A 20160-nucleotide genomic window follows, 5' to 3' on the forward strand; every position below is an offset into this window, starting at 1 on the left:
TCTTCCTGTGTTTACTGGCTTAAATTAAACAGGGACATCCAAGTAAAACAATGATGAAATACGCTTCCATCAAAATAATTCCGACTCTTTTAAGCTTCTTTGGGGGCTTGCATAAGGATTGCTTTTGACGATGAGTGATTACAGTGAAGCATTATTATTCACAGAAACCCTCTATCTCAGATTGTGCGGTCCCTTAGGGGAGAGGAGAGGAGCTGGCAGGTACCTCGCGCCACATTAACCATCTGAAGCAGAACAAATGCAACATTACAGCGCTGCTCTTGGCGTAAATTATAACACGAGAATACAGCGGATCAGAGATAACTCCTCTGCATTTTACTCTTTGCTTTTAGTATAGAAATTGGCGATTGCTCTGTAATATGAGAAGAGGTGTGTTCTTTTTCAAAGAAGACATCGATTTGAAGAACTCCAAATGTATGGCAACAATTGAATTTGTTTACATTCGAGTAGTGCTCTTTACCCAGATCGGCGCTTTTTTCCCTTCTGGTAAACGTCATGGAGCTATTTGTTCTAACTCCACTAGCCTATTAACTCTGAAAAACTGAGGGGCATATTATCAACGATTCGCGTTGAACATCACCGCGATTTTGAATATCGCCGTATCTCGCCGGTTCACATTGCCGTGTTAGCGGCGTATTTTTAACGATTTTCAAAAAGGCGATGTGAAATCCGGCAATGTACGGCGATTTTCATCAATATCGCCTGAAAACCAGCAATATTACAATTGCGCTGATGGACATTTTGTTAATAGGGAGAGGTGGATGTAACCTTACAATCCACCTCCCATTATGCACATGGCTAAGTCGAAATATTTGTAAACGTTAGTTTTCCCCGATATCCGCGGTTAGCGAGTACTGGCCCGGCTTGTAAATACCGCGATGTCCGAATATTTTCATGTTGTTCCCTGAAAGGTACACCTACTTTGCATCTCATTAGCGATGCGAAACGAGGCGATACCAAACGACTGCTAACATGCGCTAATGCATGTTAGCGCCACCTTGTTAATAGGGCGATGAAATTATCGCTGCTTTAGCAGCAAAAAGTGCCACTAAAGCGGTGATAATGCCCTTATAAATATGCCCCTGAGGCCCTTATTCACATGGGCCTGAATCACACAGGCCCTCTGCACTCGTGGCGGAGGCTCTGAAATCGTGGGGGGGTCTTAGCTGTCGTGGGTGGAACACTACAATGAGAATAGCGGAGATTCCGCCCCGCGATTGGAGACTGACTTCCCCATGTTTGTGTGGTCTCTCCGCCACCAGTGCGGAGGACCTTTGTGAATCAGACACTGGGGGTTTTAGGCATGGCAACTACATGCAAAGTGAGCGCGTGATTTTAAATATTCCACAAATTAAAAAAAATAAAGCCATGTCAAGTGTCCTCTAGGATGGGTTTCAAGATGGCCATTTTGCTTTTTGTGGCAATGTTCAAAATAACGGCACAGAAAGATTTTAAATATAGCCGTTTGTATTAAAACATAGCGCCATACCGCACCAGCTTTTTTACGAGGCAATATTGCACCCAGTAAATATTGACACCACAGGGTGTGAAATTTACAAGGTTCTGTATTATCTCCCTGTCTTGAGGTTTCCTGCTGTAACTGATACATAACATTCACAGTAATAGTTTTGCATACCGAGTTACATGTTTTGCTTCTTCCACTGTTCACATTTTGTCAGATTTTCATGTAGAAAGTGAAGTCATTATTGCAATGAAAACAATGGTAGGCCCCCCCACACCTAGGGGCGGGTGGCCCTTAGTGGCTTCTCATTCGGGAGCCAATCCCAACTCCCGGTCCGGAGGGTCAAGGGGGAAGAGGGGGCGTCGCCGGGAGACAGGAGAGGTCGTGAGGGGCATCACCAAGGTGCGCCAGTGACCCTCCCAGGACAACGGAAATAAAGGCAGGGGTCATGAGGGGAAAGCCCTCTTTGTCCCTTCAGTATGGTGCCCGGCGGATCGGAGCCGCAAACAAGTTACCAGGAGTTGCGGGTTTTGGCAATCACCGTTTTGGAATACTTAGGTGAGGGGGCCATAACTGCGTAGCGAGGGGGGCCATGGTGGCACTGTTGTTTGTGGCTGCATAGAGTTAGGTGGCTTTGAGGGCATGAATCATGTGGCATACCTTGGCTTGCGTAAAGGTTCGAGTCTGCATAGGTGAATGCTGCCTTTTTCGCAAGTGCACGTATGTGTGTGAGCGCGTCGGTAGTGAGCAGCGGGGTGCTCCGAGAGAGGCGCTCCGGAGGACACGCTTGAAGGTGGGCCGAGCGGCGCGCGAGATGGGCGCTTGCTCGGCAGGGGTATAAAGAGATAGATTGAATTGCGATAAGCGCATATGTAGTGAGCTGCGGGCGCTCCATGAGAGGAGGTCAGGAGCGCTGTGCGAGAAGCATGGTGCGCTCTGGGGGACACGCTAAGAGGCGGGCCGAGCGGTGCATGAGACGCGCGCTCATGCGGCAGTGGTTTAAAGAGCAAGATTGAATTGTGATGAAGAGTGGCTGGCCAGGCGACTGTTGAGGGGGACAGGAAGTATGGGCCCAGCGGAGTCTCACCATTAAAAGCTGGCGGGAAAGGAGCCCGTGGGTAAAGGGCGCGCGTGAGTACCGTGTGCACGCGTGATGTGTGCCCAGCATGGAGCAGCTAATGCAGCGAGTCGGGAGCTTTTCTAGGTGAGGTCAATGTGGTAATGCATGAGGTTTGTGAGACAAGTTGGAGTCACAGGCCTAAGGGGACGAGGGGCTGGTGCATGAGGGCAGATAGCCTACCGTGCATGGCATGAGCAGGGGGAGGTGCACGGGGCTGCCACAACTAACTGGGGTGCTCGGCTAGTGAGTAGGCCGGGCACTCCGGGAGGTGAGGGCATTACGCATGGCGTGGCATGGCGGAGCACGACAAACCCAGGGGACTCGACTGGTGAGTAGGTTGAGTACCCCAGATGGGGGGAGGGGTTTGTTTTTTCACGCATGGACGGTGGGCGCATGGAGGGGAGGGCTCTAGGACAGGTAGTGAGTATTCCCAGTGCCCCAGCCACAAGGTTGAAAGGCGAGTGCGTTTCACAAGGCTCATCAAGAGGGCAAGGGGAAAAACACATCGGATGTGTTTTTAACTCTTTTTTGCTTTATCTAGTGGGCAGGATGTCACCAAAGCGGGTGCGGGGAGCCAAGGAGGCTCCCGCTACATTGGAAGAATTTCGATCGCTGTTGGCGTTGTGGGAGGTTGCAAAGAAAGTGGTATTGATTGGAGGCTACAGACGTTAACTCATGGTGCCGGAGGGAGTCCACAGCAAAAGGTTCCGTCGTCCAAACGCAGAAGGAGAACGCCCGAACGTTTCAGAGACGCGCAAAAAGAGAAGGACAAAAGGGTTGTTGAAGCACGTGCAAGCACTTCAGGTGAGGCGGTGGCAGCGGGCCAACCCCTGGTAAACACAGACAATAGTCATGCCTCTGGCGCTGCTGCGCTGAAGGGTCAGATGAATGTGGAGTCGCTTCCGGTAGAGGGACATCAACAGAGATCAGCACTCCACATAGCATCGCCGCCAACAATGGTGGCTACAACTCTCGCCGCGCACACACAAGGGGAGATGGTGGCGGCAACAATACCTTCCGCGCAGGCTCCCGCTCCAGTAGTAGCACATCAAGGAAGTGGAGTGGTGCAAGCTTGGGTCCAATTGGGTGGGGTAGCACAATCTCCCATGGTGATTGCGGCAACAACACAGGGCACAACCACTAATGCAGGATTGCCAGGGCCAATCCCAATCACACCACCGGGACCCCCGGGGGCGGTGGTAACAGTACAACACCCCTTGATGCAGAGCCCGGTGATCTACGGTTCCGCGTCACTGGCGGTAACCCCATCAGCGGGTATTACATGGCATGTGCCGACAGAAACCAGAGAGAAGATTTTCAGGGGAGAGTTCATAGATGTATTTGATCTGATCAATGCGGGCGTGGTACCTGGGAAGAACAGAGCAGGCAAGGAGGGCAAATTTAAGCAGAAAAAAATCTAGGTTGAATGATCAATCAAGAATTAAGTTACTGGTTGCGCTATCTACGCAGCAATCATGGTAGAGCGGTTCCCAGCGTTGGCGGCACAGTTAATAAGCTACATGTCAATGATACACGGGGCCACATCGCAATTCCAGGGCTTGGCCTGATTGTAATACGACAACAAATTTAGACAAATGAAGGCAGTAAGGCCAGAAGTGGCCTGGGATCAGACGGAGATCATATATGGTATGCTGAGTTTCACTCGTCAACACCGGTTAGCAAGACCACTCATTCCTTTCGGGGGGACAAAGGGGGAGGCGACAAGAAGCAAGTGTGCTGGCAGTTTAGCAAGAATGAATGCAGTATGGGATCGGCATGCAAGTTCAAGCACATATGCTCCTTCTGCAGAATACAAGGCCACCTTGAGAACAAGTGTTACAAAAAAGTGTGAAAACCCAAAGAGCAGCACGTCCCTGCCCATGCACAGGCCAATGGACGCCCTGCCCAGTCATCCTAAGAATCTGCCCATGCCCATATGCTTGCATGTCCTGGCCCACTTGCTCAGTAGATATGAGAAGGGGCAGGAGGTCCAGCTGTTATATCAAGGTTTTAAATTTGGTTTTCATATCCCATCGAGTGCTCCGCCTGCTACAGTCCCTCCAGGCAACCAGCGTTCAGTTTTGCAGAACCCAGATGTGGCTAGGGAGAAGATCATGAAAGAGGTAGCGCTGGGGAGAGTGGCGGGGCCTTTTCAGCATCAGCCAATGCAAGACCCGGTGTGCTCACCATTGGGTTTGATGCCAAAGAAGGAAGTGGGTAAATATCGCCTCATAACCTTTTAAGTCCACCAGGTCTGTCAGTTAATGACAGGTTGGATCCAGAACTCTGTGCAGTGCGTTACACCACTTTTGACACCGCTATTCAGAAGCTGCAGAAACTAGGGGAGGCCACGCTGATGTCCAAATCGGATGTGGAGGCAGCCTTTCGCCTCCTGCCAGTGCACCCAGAGGATACTAGGTTGCTAGGTTTCACTTTTGAGGGACAGTTCTTTATGGACCTATGTATGCCGATGGGTTGTTCCATCGCCTGCGCGGTGTTTGAAACTTTCAGTCGTTTCCTGGAATGGGCAGTGCAGGACTTAGTGGAGTCCTGTGATGTGGTGCATTATTTGGATGATTTCCTTTTTATAGGTCCACCGGGCTCGCCAGCATGAGGGAAGGCCCTCCTGGGCTTCCAGCGGTTGGCAAAGGCACTGGGGGTACCTCTGGCGGGAGAAAAAAATGAAGGCCCGGCAACTCGTTTAACTTTCCTGGGTATAGAGATTGACAAGTGCTGGGAGTATGCTGACTCCCGCAGGAGAAAGTGAGAGCTTTTGAAGTATCCATAAATACATGTCTAGCGGCGCACAAGGTCACTCTGCATCAGTTACAGGTCTTGGTGGGGCATCTGAACTTCGCACTCCAAGTGATACCCATGGGTAAGGCCTTTTCATGTAACATCGCCTGGGTAATGTCCGGCTTAAGAGCTAAACACTAGGTTATCGGTAGAGGTTAAAAATGACTTGGGCACATGGAAGGAATTTCTGATGGGGTTCAATGGCACAGTGATTTGGCAGCAACCAATGCAGTCAAGTGCAGAATTAGAGCTTTACACAGATGCAGCTGGCAGCGTAGGGTTCGGGGCAGTCTTAGGATCAAGGTGGTGCATGAAACATTGGCAGGCAGATTGGCTCGAAACTGGTTTGACTCGCAATATCACATTTTTAGAGCTGTTTCCCATCATTGTGGCTTTGCATCTCTGGGGACACTTCTTTGACAATAAGCGCATAACGTTTTGGTCTGACACTATGTCGACAGTAAGGGGAGTGAACAATCAGAGGGCAAGATGCCCGTGGGTGCTCCGTTTACTTAAAGAGCTGGTGCGGGGTTGCCTGCTGCGTAATGTATATTTTACTGCCAAACATGTGCCAGGGGTAGACAACACAGGAGCTGACGCCCTATCTCGTTTTAAGTTGACAGAATTCAAAGCCCGATAGCCCCAAGCAGAGAGTCAGATGATGTTCTTCCCGGAACAGCTGTGGAAACTTAGTGCGCCTTTGCCCCCAATCTGATAGCAGCTTCCATCGTGCCCAAGACTAAGAGTATGTATGAGAGGGCATGGTAGGCCTACCTAGCAGTTCTGAGGGGAGCCGGGATGGCCGAGCAATTTACCCCGCAGGGGGTTCTCCTCTTCATTGTACAGCAGAGAGAGAATGGAAAATCACTGTCTCTGGTTAAGAGGCAGTTGTCGGTAATTGTCTTCTTTGCGGGTCTGGAGGGGCTGGGGGATCCCACAAAAGACCCTAGAGTAAGACGGGCAGTGAAGGGTTGGGAACGGTTGGCCCAGGGGGTGAAAGAAAACAGGAGACCTATAGACGCCAGTAGATTAGCAAATATTGTGGAAGTATTACCGCAAGTATGCAGGTCTCCTCACGAGATGCAGCTTCTGCGACTCGCGTACACCCTGGCTTTCTTTGGGGATTTCCGAATATCTGAGCTCTTACTGGCTTCAAAACTGGATGGAAAAGGGGGAATTAGATGGGCTGATGTGCTAATTTTAGAGGGCATGCTTCAAGTGAAAGTGAGGAGGTCAAAAACAGACCAGTTAGGGGAAGGGGTCTGGTCCAATTGAGAGCAGTGCTGGGGACCGTTTATTGCCCCTTGACACTGATGCAGAATTTCATGTAAGTACGGCCTAGGGAGGGAGATGGCAGGCTGCTATTGCACACGGACGGAACTCCCCTCACAAGATTTCAGTTTACGAGCCTATGCAAGCGATCGCTGGCTTTGTTGGGGGAGGATACGGCCCAGTTCACGTCTTATTCTTTTCGGATTGGGGCGGCCTCAACAGCAGCTGCATTAGGCCTCTCCACAGAAACCATCAAGCGCGTAGGCAGATGGAAGTCGTCCTGTTTTGAACGTTATGTGAGACCGCAGTTAGCTTAAGATAGAGGCAGGGGGACAGCGCCCCATAGGATGTCATTCGCCTAATGAAACCTTCTTTCTTTTCTTGTTTTTCAATTTCTTTAATTATCATACAGTGGTCTTGAGGCAGCGGTATGATGGTGCGGCCATTCTTATATACGGAGGGCAGGGCGATTTTTTGAAAACTCCAGAGAGGAAAGAGCGCAGAGGCTAAAAGGTATAGATGACCACTGGGTAGGGGCAGGAGGGCAGCCTTTGAGAGATGTCATAGCCCATCTTCGGAAGGCGCTAGATAAGGACATGCCCATCCCAGAAGTGCTGGTGATACATTCAGGGGGAAACGACATGATCCCGGCGGGCTGGTGGGGGGTAAAAGATGAACTCTTTTTTATGCTCTCTAAGGTGAGGAAGGCCTTCCCGAACACCACAATATTTTGGTCAGAAATGGGTTTGGGCTAATAACGTACCAGCAGTCACAGTAAATAGGTCAGTGAAGAAATTTAACCAGGCGGTGGCAAAACTTTTGAGAGTTTCACCCATATGGGCCATCAGGCACAACTTGATACAGGCAGCAAAAGCAGAACTTTATTCGGCGGATGGAGTGCATCTGTCTGAGGCAGGGTTGGAATTGTTCATCCAAACCATTTTGGGGGCCATGGCCTTAGATGAGGAAGAGGTAGCAGCATTTGGGGGGAGGGTGAGAACGCCAGGGAGCTCCTCGCCCTGTGGCGGGGTCCCAGGCAAGAGAAATGGCATGGACTCCGGATTGGCGGGGACTGTCTAATCCTGGAACAAACAGCAAGGCCGTCTATGGGGCTCCGGGCTGGCGGTAAAGGGGGCTGACCTGCTGGTGGTCCTGGACTCTCCGGCCCTACTCGAGATGCCGGCACTTGTGTAAGCAAGTTTGAGGGAGCTTGGCGCGCAAGAAAGGCGCCAAGCAGGGCCCTGGTGGCCACGTCTAGGGGATAGACGACGGGTAGTTATGCCAAAGCGGAGCTGTAAAGAATTGGTTGTGGCCTGCTGGCGCAACACTCATCAAGTCTGGTTCCGGAGATTCAGAATGTAAATACAATATATATCAACCTTTGGCTTAATTGTATATTTCACAAGCCTATTGCCTTTATCAATGGTTGGTTTGGAATTTTAATAAAGATGGTCAAGAGTTGACTGTGCATCAACAAAGTGAAGATTGCGTTTATCTGAAGGTTAATTAAGACTACACAGTGAAGAGCAGCTACTTGCTTGATTTGCTTTGTGGGGGGACAGTAATAAATGGGATACTATGGCGCTATGGATGGCAGGGGCGAATCGCACGTGGTATGCCCACTATGTAGAGACTTTGCAGAGCTGGCGATATATCTCCTCAGGTCATCGCAACTACAGAAGAGTTCTATGTGTAGCATGAAGATTACTGATTAGAATGAAACTGTGGCTGAATTATATTTAAGATTCATGAGATCAATAAGATTACCCCTGAACTGGTTCATATTTGTAAAACTAACTAAAGGTAAGTTATATTCTTGTATGTTGTAGACATTGTCAAAACATTTACTGTTCGTTTGTTTTCTTGAAATTATAGAATTTTTAGCTGTAGATTATATATATTCACATAGAATTCGAATAGAATTCGAATTCCCCAAGGGTAATATCTCAAACACTAAAAAGGGTGATAACTTTAGAATTTGTGCTTCAAGAAAGATACACACTAGTTGCAGAAAATCTGAACAATTAGAAATCATTTAACTGTGGCAGTAGGTATAAATATATTAATAAGAACATGAATTCAAAAATAAAGCAAATATGAGAAAACCAACAAGCAAAACGGGCAAGATAAAAACTTTTAATTTTAAAATCATTCAGTGGCGAAATAACAAAGATAGACTAACTTAAAGATCTGTACCCACTAAGGGCCTGATTACGCTGCGGTTAGGAAAGAATTCTCGCCTTGGCCAGATTACGATGCGGTTAGGAAGGCCTCCTAATGGCATTCTGAATCTGATCGGGAAAGTGTCTTCCCGACTGAGGGCCAGATTACGATGAGGTTAGGAACATAGGATCCCCTAGAAGTCAATGGGAATCCAAACAAATCGTATCTGGAAGCATCCGGATGCATCATACATGATCGGTCGGACTCTTACGATCCGAGTCGGTGAAAAACCATTTCCAAACCGATTCAATAGGGAAGATTTTCTAACAGCATCATAATCGGGCCCTAAGCTCCCCCATTGTGATACAAAATTGAAAAACAGACACTGAAGCTTGCATTCAGCATGCCGTCAATACAATGACATTGTGGAAATGTCGTATAATTGGGTATGGAGACAGTAATTACTATGGCACACCATTGACTGCTTTCAGCTAAAACACGCTGATAACATCATGAGAAGATATGTATTCACATATAATAGAGGTACCCATGCTACAGCAACATTTTTCACTACTTTATTTTGCAACTGAGTCCTAAATACCGTGGCTCATAATAATGTTTTTACAGCTGTCAGATGTATTAAACCAGCCTGCTAAGGAAGCGGCTGAGAGGATACAGTCTTGATGATAGATGGGACATATCTCCCGCAACTCCCTAACAACCTGATTCCCATCAGGTAATGTAGGTAATGTAGCTGCTGCGGGAAACACCTGGCTCAGCCTTGATAGCTTGGCTCAACCAGAAAGGCTTCCCACAGGAAATGCATGAGGTGCTTTTGCAACAACACCTACACAATAATAAAAACATGAAATGTAACAAAAGTCAACAGATGTATAGATCAGGACTGATTGTAAGAACTAAGACCATTCCACACCAAACAATTGGAAATTGAAATTCAGTGTTATTGTATGGTGTGCAGAAGACCAGAATCTAGACACTATAAAAGAATGACCTTCAATGAAGGGCAAACGAGGAAATAATGGTCTTTTTATCACAGTCAAAATATGTTACCTTCAGAGTGAAGCTATAGTCCAGTCATTCATAGCCTTCTTTTAGCGCAGTACTTTGCATTCTAAAGATCAAGCTGTAATGTGTGGTTGTTGGAAATTGGATTACTGGTTGAGGAGGGTAAAACCCTTCTCAAGCAGCAATCACAATCTCTGTCAGAGTGCAACACAAGCAAACCCCAAATTAACCTGTGCTTAACCATCTGGTTGCTTGGCACAAAATCAGTCAGGCACAACTTAGAGGCAATGTGTTAAGTATTTATGCAGCACTTCACACAGTAATAAAGTGAAACACAACACAAGAAAAATCCCTCACCAATTTAGAAAAATAGAGTAAATCTGAATAAATAATTCGAGACCAAAAACAACACAAATCCAATTAGTAGAACAGGAAACTTGCAATTTTAAACATTTAAGTGAAAATATCACCAACTAGAACAAAGCAACAACTGCGGTATCTGGTCACGCTGCACCAGGATAGTCACAAGTTCAGGCCGACTGTGATAAAGCATGGACTGACTACAGGGACTCAGTTAGACCTGCAGAACAAGAAACCTTAAATCCTGGGTGTACAGCGATGCAGAATCCCGCGTCAAGGGTGCCTCAAGCAGTGGTGGGCCTAGGAGCTGCGAGGCTGGTTTGCAACGACCTGCAACATTGTCAAGGATGCCTTGAACTAGGGATTTGGGAGGCAAAGTCCTCCGTAGAAGATATGTTGCACACCGACTGGTTTTAAAGATGCTGCAGGGCTTGCGATCTGGAAGCCTATGTTTTTGTCGAGGATGCCATCGATGAGAAGCTTGAGATGCAAAGGCCTACACCGATGATGCAGCAGTTCTTGGGAGGCTGTGGTTGGCAATGCGAAGTACTGCATTGGGGTTGCACCACGAAGCTGTCCCAATGTGGAATTTAGTAAGGCGATGCACCGTACTGCAGCTCCGATGCAGAGTTTTTGGGAGGTAATGCATTGTGATGTGTTGATTCTGCTATGACCACAGTTGGGTTGGCAGAACACATTCAGGCCCACTTCCAAGGGTCAAGAACTGAGATGCCACCACTTGAGAGGGCACTACTCACAGCTGACATAGTCCAGGTGCTGGGTTCAAGATAGAGGAAGGCTGTTCTGTCCCTGAGGCTTCTGATCAGAAGGCCGTCCAACAAGCCCTTGGAGTCACTTTGGTGGTCCTGGGTTCAAGAAGCAGGTCCAGTACTTCTTCCTCAGGCAGGAGGGCAGTATGGCAGCACAGCAGTGCAGCAGAGTGTCAGTCCTTGAACAAAGCAGCACAGCAGTCTTCTTCTGCATCTTTGATGGGTCCAGATGCATGCTGAAGAGTTGGGTCTAAGGATCCAATAGTTCTCCTGGTACCCACTTTGAAGTAAGAGAGGTTTCTAGACGTTCCACCCACTGATGTTCCAGGTGTCCCTTTCCATCCTGCCATGGACCCCTCCTGATTGGGGACACAAAAGATTAGTGGCAAACCCTATGTGAGAATACTTAGGCAGCACCTCTGTAATGTGCAAGTGAGATAGGTGCAGCTTCTTCCCCTCAGAGTAGCCCATCATGCCAACACTGAGTTTCCCTTTGGCTTACTGTCTGGGAGCAATACACAAAGATCAACTGCGATTTACACCTAATAATGTGACCGAGGATACAGGCTGCAGGCATCAAATGGTTGGGATAAGAAAATCCCAACTTTCCCAAAGTGGCATTTTCAGAATTAGTGCTTTTCCTTACAATTCTTTAGACAGCAAAACCTGTCTATCAGATTCTACTAGAAATTTATCACTTATTACATGTAATGAGGAAAGCTAAAGTTATCCTATGGGAGAGGTAGGCCTTGCAGCAAATTTAGGAGTTGTTCACTACCAAGATATGTAAAACTTAAAAGTACATGCCCAACTTTTTAAATACACTCCCCCCTGCACTTTGGGCTATGAGGGCCTACACTAGGGGTGACTTATATGTATAATGTTATGTTATAGGTTTTGTAGAGCGCATAGCTGCCCCAGCAAAGGGGTGTCCCAGCGCTAATTATAGCAGCAGTGTGGGAAATACTGAGAGGAACAGAGCCTATAATATAGGAAAAAGATGAGTTTTAATGGCTTTGCGAAATGCCATGTAGTTGGTAATGCTGCGGATGTGCAACGGGAGAAAGTTCCAGACTTTTGCCAGTAGGACACGGCAAGAGCGTCCTCCTGCATGCTCCCTCCTCGCCCAAGGGACAACCGCCCGCTGCTGGTCCATGGAACGTAGCTGGCGAGGAGGTATGTAGGGTGAGAGAAGGTTCGACAGGAAATATGGGGAAGAAAGATTATTGATTTTAGGAGCAATGCAGAGGGCCTTGAACTCAATGCATTTTGCCACTGGCAGACAGTGTAATTTGCGGAGACATTGGTCGTAGAGCAAGATCTAGGAAGGCCAAGCAGGGTTCTGGCAGCTGCATTTTGAGCCCTTTGCAAACTTAGGATTTCAGCCTCATTTGCCCCTAGGTAAAGTGAACTGGCATAGTCCAAACTAGATAAGATGGAGGCCTGGATGATTACTCGGCGGACTGCAGGATAAAATAAAAACAACAGAGGTTTGAGCCCCTGCAGGAGTCCAAAGCAGGTCCCCGCTACTTTTTTGGTCTGAGCCTGGAAGCTAAGAGCCAAATTGACCCATACACCTAGGTTTTTGACCACCTGTTGAGGGACGGGAGCACATCCCAAAGTCAGAGGCCACCAGCTCTCACTCCACAGCTCAGTGTCTCTCCCTACTAGCAGAATCTCTGTTTTGCTACCATTTAGCTGGAGACAGTTGGCCATCATCTACAATGTGATGGCTGCGAGATCGCTCCTGAACTTGAGAGCATCCTGCGTGGAATCCTCAGAGAGTGTTACTATCAGCTGGGTATCATTCGCATATGATACCACCATTAGTCCTCTACTCCTGGCAACCGCTGCTCGAGGTTGGACATATAGATTGAATAGAGTTTGGCTCAACGCTGAGCCGTGTGGCACATCTTGTTTGATATTGTGTATCAAGGAGGTAAAAGGAGGTAACACCTGGAAGGTTCTCTCAGAGAGAAAAGAGGCAAACCAGCTCAAGGCCGGACCCTCAATGCCAGCCTTCTCCAGACGTTGCAACAGAATCTGATGAGATACCATGTCGAACACGGCACTGGGATCAAGAAGTATCAGCGCCGATGTACGTCCGGCATCAAGGGACTCCTTCAGATGTTCGGTTACAGCTAGGAGAGAGCAAAAGAGAGATATGGACCTGGCAAGAATTGTATTTTGTCATGATGAAATGGCTGTTTAAAACTGCACCCACAGGCTGAAATGGCAGGCCTGAGAAACATTTAAAAGGGAAATTGTAGTAATTAGCTCCAACACGGTCAAGTTGAAGTAAATATGTATTGTTGGTAACTACATAGCTGTAGATCATCACTTGCCAGGTACAGCAGTAACATCCAAGTAACAGTTACAATTCCCAGCTTTGGACAGAAACATTCTGAGCATTCTTGACAAAGGTAGGTCTTACAGAGTGAGGAGGCATACATTTATCACATCTCATGAGTACACCATCCTCTAGTGAGATGTCAGATTCTACTTTCCAATAAGGTTGTAAGAGAGGGGGCAACACCTTTTCTCTAGGCCACCCCTCCCTGACTAACACACATACTTGTTGGAGAAGGTTATCTTCTAATAAGGCTGCTCTCCAATCCTCTTCTGATCCAACAACAAGATCAGATATGTCAATAGCAGCCACAAAACAATCTTCTGCATCTTCCTCACACAGCTCTTGAAAACTAGTACCTTCACATCCATCATTGTTTTGAGGAAAGCAGGACAGGTAATCTGCCCTTCCATTTCTCCTGCAAGAGGATTGTAGTAATTAACTCCAACACTGTGAAGTTGAAGTAAAAATGTATTGTTGGTAACTACACAGCTGTAGATCATCACTTGCCAGGGACAGCAGTAACATTCAAGTAACAGTTACAATTCCCAGCTTTGAACAGAAACATTCTGAGCATGCATTGGCACTGTGACATCATACCATCAAGAAGACAGCAACATAGAATACTACATAAACTTAAGTGAGTGGCACAAGAATACTGCAGGCTATTAGCATTTAATTTATTAGCCCTGTGTACTTGTAATGCCACCTTACTAGGGTAAGGTAAATTAAATTGGGATAATTGGGTGTATGCCAAAATTACCATGGGAGACAGCACAATCGCTTTAGCACTGGTTATCAGTGGTAAAGTACGCAGAGTCCTAAGAGCCAACAAAAACAGGTTCTGAAAATAGGAGAGTGAAGACAAACAGTTTGGGGGTGACCCTACAGAAAGGGTCAAGTCCAACACTAGTCATAGGAGAGAATAGCCACAAGGCTAGTAGGCTCATCTCTTATCATCTGAAAACCTATGTATTGCATGTCAGCAAGGGCTTAGTGTCCCTGAAATTCAAAGCAGCTCTCACATCTCAGAGATTCATGAGTGGCAAATACACATTCCTCAAAATGTTTGAGGCAGATAGGAAAGTCCTCCAGTAGCATGTATGACTTCCATTGTGTTCCAGATTCCAATCTTTTCTCTGATGGGAGTGGGCCAAGATGGCACAAGAAAGGATAAATCCAGTCTATGACACCTGAGAGAATCAAACTAAACATCTCACACTTTATTGCACTTCCAAGATTTGCAGCAAAGTAACTCAGTTTCTGTTCTATTGAAAAGCTTTTTCACAAAAAGGGCCCCATTGTAAAGGCCTGGTTCTTCATTTTTTTCTTTTATTCCTCACACATTCCACTCCCAAGGCAGACTTAGTTACTCCTGTCAAATATCAAAGAATATCTAAACTTTCAAGTGCCATCTGTATTTGCGCCGATACCTTTGTTTCCATTGTTCTGTAAAGCTTCCTTTATCAAAAGAAACTTGATGATGCTGTCAGTGCTAATCACAATGAGATGTGATCTGGGAGCTTCAAGCAAATTTCCATTTCTTCCAAGGAAACTATTGTGCAGGTTGCCCTTTAAAATTCATAGATTACAGGTGAAAATGGAAGACTAAGGGGTCTATTAGGATGGCAGGCGGAAAACCACCCCGACTGCCATGGATCCGGAAATCAACCGTCCGCCGGCACCTTTGAAAATCCGGCGTCCAAATTAGGATTGACCGCCAAAAAACACAGACCGCGGCAGAACAAGGCCAAGAAAAGCCGCCCATAGCGGGCGGAGATGGCCAAAACCAGGACAGTGGAGACACCGCACGGAAAGTTAGGATAACCCTGAAGCCCATGCGGTACGTACTGCAGTTTCCGACTGCCGCAGTCGCTCACAGTGATGAATGGGAGAGCCGGCGGAAGAGCTGCAGCACACCCACCATTGCGGACACTCCGTGACAAACATGGCGGACGAAAGAAAAAACCAACAACAAGGCCACAAAGTGCACACAGCAAAGCAGCCATGCCCCCCAAAACACAGAACACACCCTAATGATACAACCACATGGCAAATACAAATCCCAGGACAACCCACACAACACACCTGACAGAAATAACCCATCTGGAAACTCCCACATATCTGAGTATAAAACTAGCCCCTTCCCAGACCACAATCCTTTGCAACACTCCAGAAGAAAAGAGCTTGAACCATAACAGAAAGGAGAGGCAAAACATTACACCACACACACATCACCACCACCACCACTTCCACACCTGCACCTCTGACCCCCCTGCACATCACACACCATACACATCACCCCCTCCACTACTCACATCCCTGCACCCACAACCCCTTTGCACATCACACACATTGGCAACACATAAAATGCCAAAATTCACAGAGAGTGAGTTGAAGGTAATGGTAGATGAGATAGTCAGAGTGGAACCACAACTGTTTGGTAGCCTGGTCCAACAGACACCATTAGCCACAAGAGCCCGAATGTGGGCAAGGATACTCAAAAGGGTCAATGCAGTAGGGACCACGCCGCGCTCCAAGCAGGAAATCATGAAGCGGTGGCATGACCTCAAGAGGGTTGTCAAACAGAAGAGGAGCAAGAACCGTGAGCTGGCTGACAGGACTGGCAGTGGCCCTCCCATCCCACCAAAAGCATTCACTGCATGGGAGAAGAAGGTGCTCTCCATACTGCATCCAGAGAGTCTCACAGGAGTAGCCGGGGTATGGAGGCTGGTAAGTGCAAACAAATGACCACCACCACACTGATATGTACTGGCTTGCACAACTACAAAGCTATACCCCCTAGGCACAAGTACATTCATATGCACCACACACTCCCCAACACGTCTCACAGATCCAACATTCACTCACTCACATCCACCCAAACGTAGCTAGCAACATCACTATGGGGCATGTGCACAGTCAACTAGCACAACAACTCCCACCATGCACCCTGTCCCACCCCTGAGCAGGATGTAGCACTCCACACCACCCAGAAGCATTTGGAAGCCATCGTCCCACTACAAACAAACTAACAGGTTGGCAGACATCTTGCCATGGAGGCTATGTGGGGGTGAGAGGCCTGCACAACAACTCCCACCATGCACCCTTGTTACCCAGCTCATCAAGATGGAGCACTCCCTCCCACCCAGATGTATGTGGCAGCCATGCCTTCACTAAAAACAAACTAACAGGTAGGTAGCCATCTTGCCATGGAGGCTGTGGTGGGTAGGAGGCCTGCACTACAACTCCCACCATGCCCCCTGTCCCACCCCTGAGCAGGATGTAGCATCCGACACCACCCAGAAACATTTAGAAGCCATGGTCCCACTACAAACAAACTAACAGGTAGGTAGCCATCTTGCCATGGAGGCTGTGTGGGGGTGGGAGGCCCACACTACAACTCCCACTATGCCCCCTGTCCCACCCCTGAGCAGGATGTAGCACCCCACATCACCCAGACGCATTTGGAAGCCATGGTCTCACTACAAACAAACTAACAGGTAGGCCGACATCTTGCCATGGAGGCTATGTGGGGGTGGGAGGCCTGCACAACAACCCCCACCATGTACCCTTGTCACCCAGCTCATCAAGATGGAGCACTCCCTCCCACCCAGATGTATGTGGCAGCCATGCCATCACTACAAACAAACTAACAGGTAGGTAGCCATCTTGCCATGGAGGTTGTGGGGGGTGGGAGGCCTGCACTACAACTCCCACCATGCCCCCTGTCACACCCCTGAGAAGGATGTAGCATCCCACACCTCCCAGACACATTTGGAACCCATGGTCCCACTACAAACAAACTAACAGGTAGGCAGACATCTTCCCTAGGAGGTCTGTTTGGGGGTGGGATGCCTGAACAACAACTCACCCCAGGCCAACTCGTCTCCCACACCGTTACAATGGAGCCTCCCCTCCCACCCAGATGCACTTGTCAGCCATTGTATCACCACAAACAAAATAACAGGTAGGTAGACATATCATGCTTGCTAGTCACACCCCTGAACAGGATGCAAACCTCCACCACACACACAGATGTGTCAAGTCCAAGTCAAATTAAAAAAACAGAACAGGTAAGTAGCCAGTATGTGCACACAGCCAATGTCCGCAAAAAGCATGGTGTCACATGACAACACAAGCCCTCTCATTGCACACACATACACACAGATCCTATTGCCACTCACAGTGTGAACAACGCTAAGCTAATGAGACTATCACAGCAACCAAAGTGTGACACACCAATGCACATGTAGAAGAAAGTCTGGGCACAATCATGCACAGCACTGAATTTCATGTGTAAGTGCCATGGGGCCAGAGCAGCAAGGACCAAATGAGAAACTAGATAGCATGGTTGGTGGTACAAATCCAGATATGCACATGACAAGACAAAGGTATGCAGGAGATGACAATGGCCTGTTCATGGCCAGATGCAACCTCTGACAAGGCAGAGTGAGCAAAAAGAGTCCTCACAGAAATTCTTTCCTGCGCTGGTCCCTAGATGGCAACATGTCCCTGTACTCAAAAATCGTTGCTCATGGTAGGTATTGACAACTCACACCATGGACAAGTAATGCATGTACCACAGCACAGCCAGGAGGCACAGTAGTGCACATAAAACAAAATGTGATGATTAGGCAACTGTGTGGTGCACAAACAGTGAATGACATAGAGCTAACACAAAGCTTTCAGTGTGCACTACAATGACCATCTCCCATCTGACCCACAGGTGACCAAGAAATCACTGCAGAGGACAACACCAGCAACCTGCCCAGCCAGTCCCCCCCAGGTACATGGACTCTTGGATGTTGACTCCCGGGATTCTCTGAATTCTCTGGGCGATGAGCTCGAAGCCGGTCCATCAGGGCACAACAGGTCCCAGGACCCCATCGTCCCCCCTACCACATCTGCTGCAATAACAACGTCACAGCAGAGCCCTGCTGTTTCGCTCTGTGCGTCCACTGCCACCACCATCAGTGCTGCCTGCAACACCCTCACTGTCCCAGAGGATGACCACCCCACACCACTGACTGAGGAGGGCAGGGAGAGGATGCAGGTGCCTACAGTGGTGAGGCAACAGGTCTGTGGCAGCAGGGAAGGTGGGAGGGGCAGGGTCACCCACAGACAACAAGAGGCTGGGACCCAATCCTTGGACCACATCACAAGAGGCCTTGAGGCATATGAACTGGCGCAGTGACGAACGGGCCGGTCGGACAAACTGTTCTGTGAGCTCATCCTGCTGATGAGGTCCATCGACAGCCGCATGGGACAAATTGTGGACCTCTTGGGCCAGCAAGTGACGGCACTGAGGGACAGGCCTGCACCACAACCAACACCTCCTCCTCCCTCTGGTGGGCTGCAGGATGACAGTTCACCATCCTCCCCTGCGCCCACAGAGAGGGGTGAGTCCTCAGACCCCACTGGCCCTACAGCAGGGGTCCCCCTTGCCAAGCGGCGAAGGGGCCGTCCTGAGAAAACCCTGGGAGTATCTGGAGGCAAAGCACCTGCCAAACACCGGTCACGGAGCCAGCCCTGATGGCAACCCTCTTCACCACTGCCGTGACATTTTGGACTGTCCTTCCCCACACTGCCTTGTGAATGGCATCTGTCTGTTGGACTGGGTCACCACATCAATGTGGTGGCAACTCGATTATCTCATCTACCATAACTGACAACTTACTGCTCCACTAATCACCTCAATGTAAATGTTCACCCCCTCATATGTCACCATTGTAAATAAAAAAATCCTTACAAACATGTTGTGTCTGCTCCGTCTTTATTGCAGGATGTACTGTCTTCAACATGATTAAAATGTACCAGGAGTATGGAATGTATGTAGGCAAGGAGAGGTTGAAGGCACCTAGGTAAACACATCAGAACAACATTCACTAGTCTTGTTGTGGCATCACAGACATCAAACAACACCTACCATCCAACATGTACAATCACAATGGGCAACAAGTGCCAACACACACATCCTGTCGAAGTACAAAACTGCCCTGTTCCAGAAACATTGTCAGCCACCACAGAGTCAACAACCGGCTGCAGTCACAAAGCCCACATACACCTTCACAACAAGAGCAACATCATCAGACAATGGATCCATTGTACATTGTCACTCACCTTCAAGTGAAGTAGCGGGTGATGAGCTGTTGACACAGGTCAACACCTTCCTCCACTTCACTGTCCTCATCACTGGACACGGGTTGGTTTGCAGGCGGGGCCTTTGCTGCTCATCAGCATCCAGGAGCAGGGGGATCTCCTTGCAAATGGCTAGGTTGTGGAGCATGCAGCATGCCACTACAATCTGACACACCTTCCTGGGTGAGTACATCAGTGCACCTCCGGTCTTGTCCAGGCAGCGGAAACGTGACTTCAGCAGACCACAGGTGCGCTCCACCACACGATGTGTCCTCCCATGGGCATCATTGTAGCGAACATCAGCGGCTGTCCTGGGATTCCGCAGTGGGCTCAGCAACCAAGGAAGGTTGGGATATGCAGAGTCACCTATGTGTGACAAACACAGATATACATTGCACTGTGGCTGGGTCAGAGGGAGGACAGCATGTCACACACACACAGCACGCTATTTGACTAGGCATACTCACCCACAATCCACGCACACTCAGGAAGCATATTAGCCATCAGCTGGGGTACAATGCTGTTACGCAGGATGTAGGAGTCATGGGCCGAGCCTGGAAATTTGGCACACACGTGTGAGATGATCATGTCTGCCTGGCACACCACCTGCACATTTATGGAGTGGAAATGTTTCCGATTCTGGTAGATGTGCTCACGTGCCTGTGGTGGTACAAGCCCAACA

The 20160-nt window shown here is 48.5% G+C and overlaps 1 long non-coding RNA gene across 1 annotated transcript; it reads left to right on the top strand.

Moving 5' to 3' along the window:
- The first annotated feature begins 1919 nt into the window (after positions 1 to 1919).
- Positions 1920 to 19032, top strand: LOC146812244 (uncharacterized). The gene is made up of 3 exons (XR_014965884.1): positions 1920 to 2038; positions 3142 to 3404; positions 18067 to 19032. It is a non-coding gene; the product is annotated as an uncharacterized LOC146812244 (long non-coding RNA).
- The last annotated feature ends 1128 nt before the right edge of the window (positions 19033 to 20160 follow it).

The sequence above is a fragment of the Triturus cristatus genome, chromosome 7, assembly GCF_964204655.1.
Source record: "Triturus cristatus chromosome 7, aTriCri1.1, whole genome shotgun sequence".
NCBI lineage: Eukaryota > Metazoa > Chordata > Amphibia > Caudata > Salamandridae > Triturus > Triturus cristatus.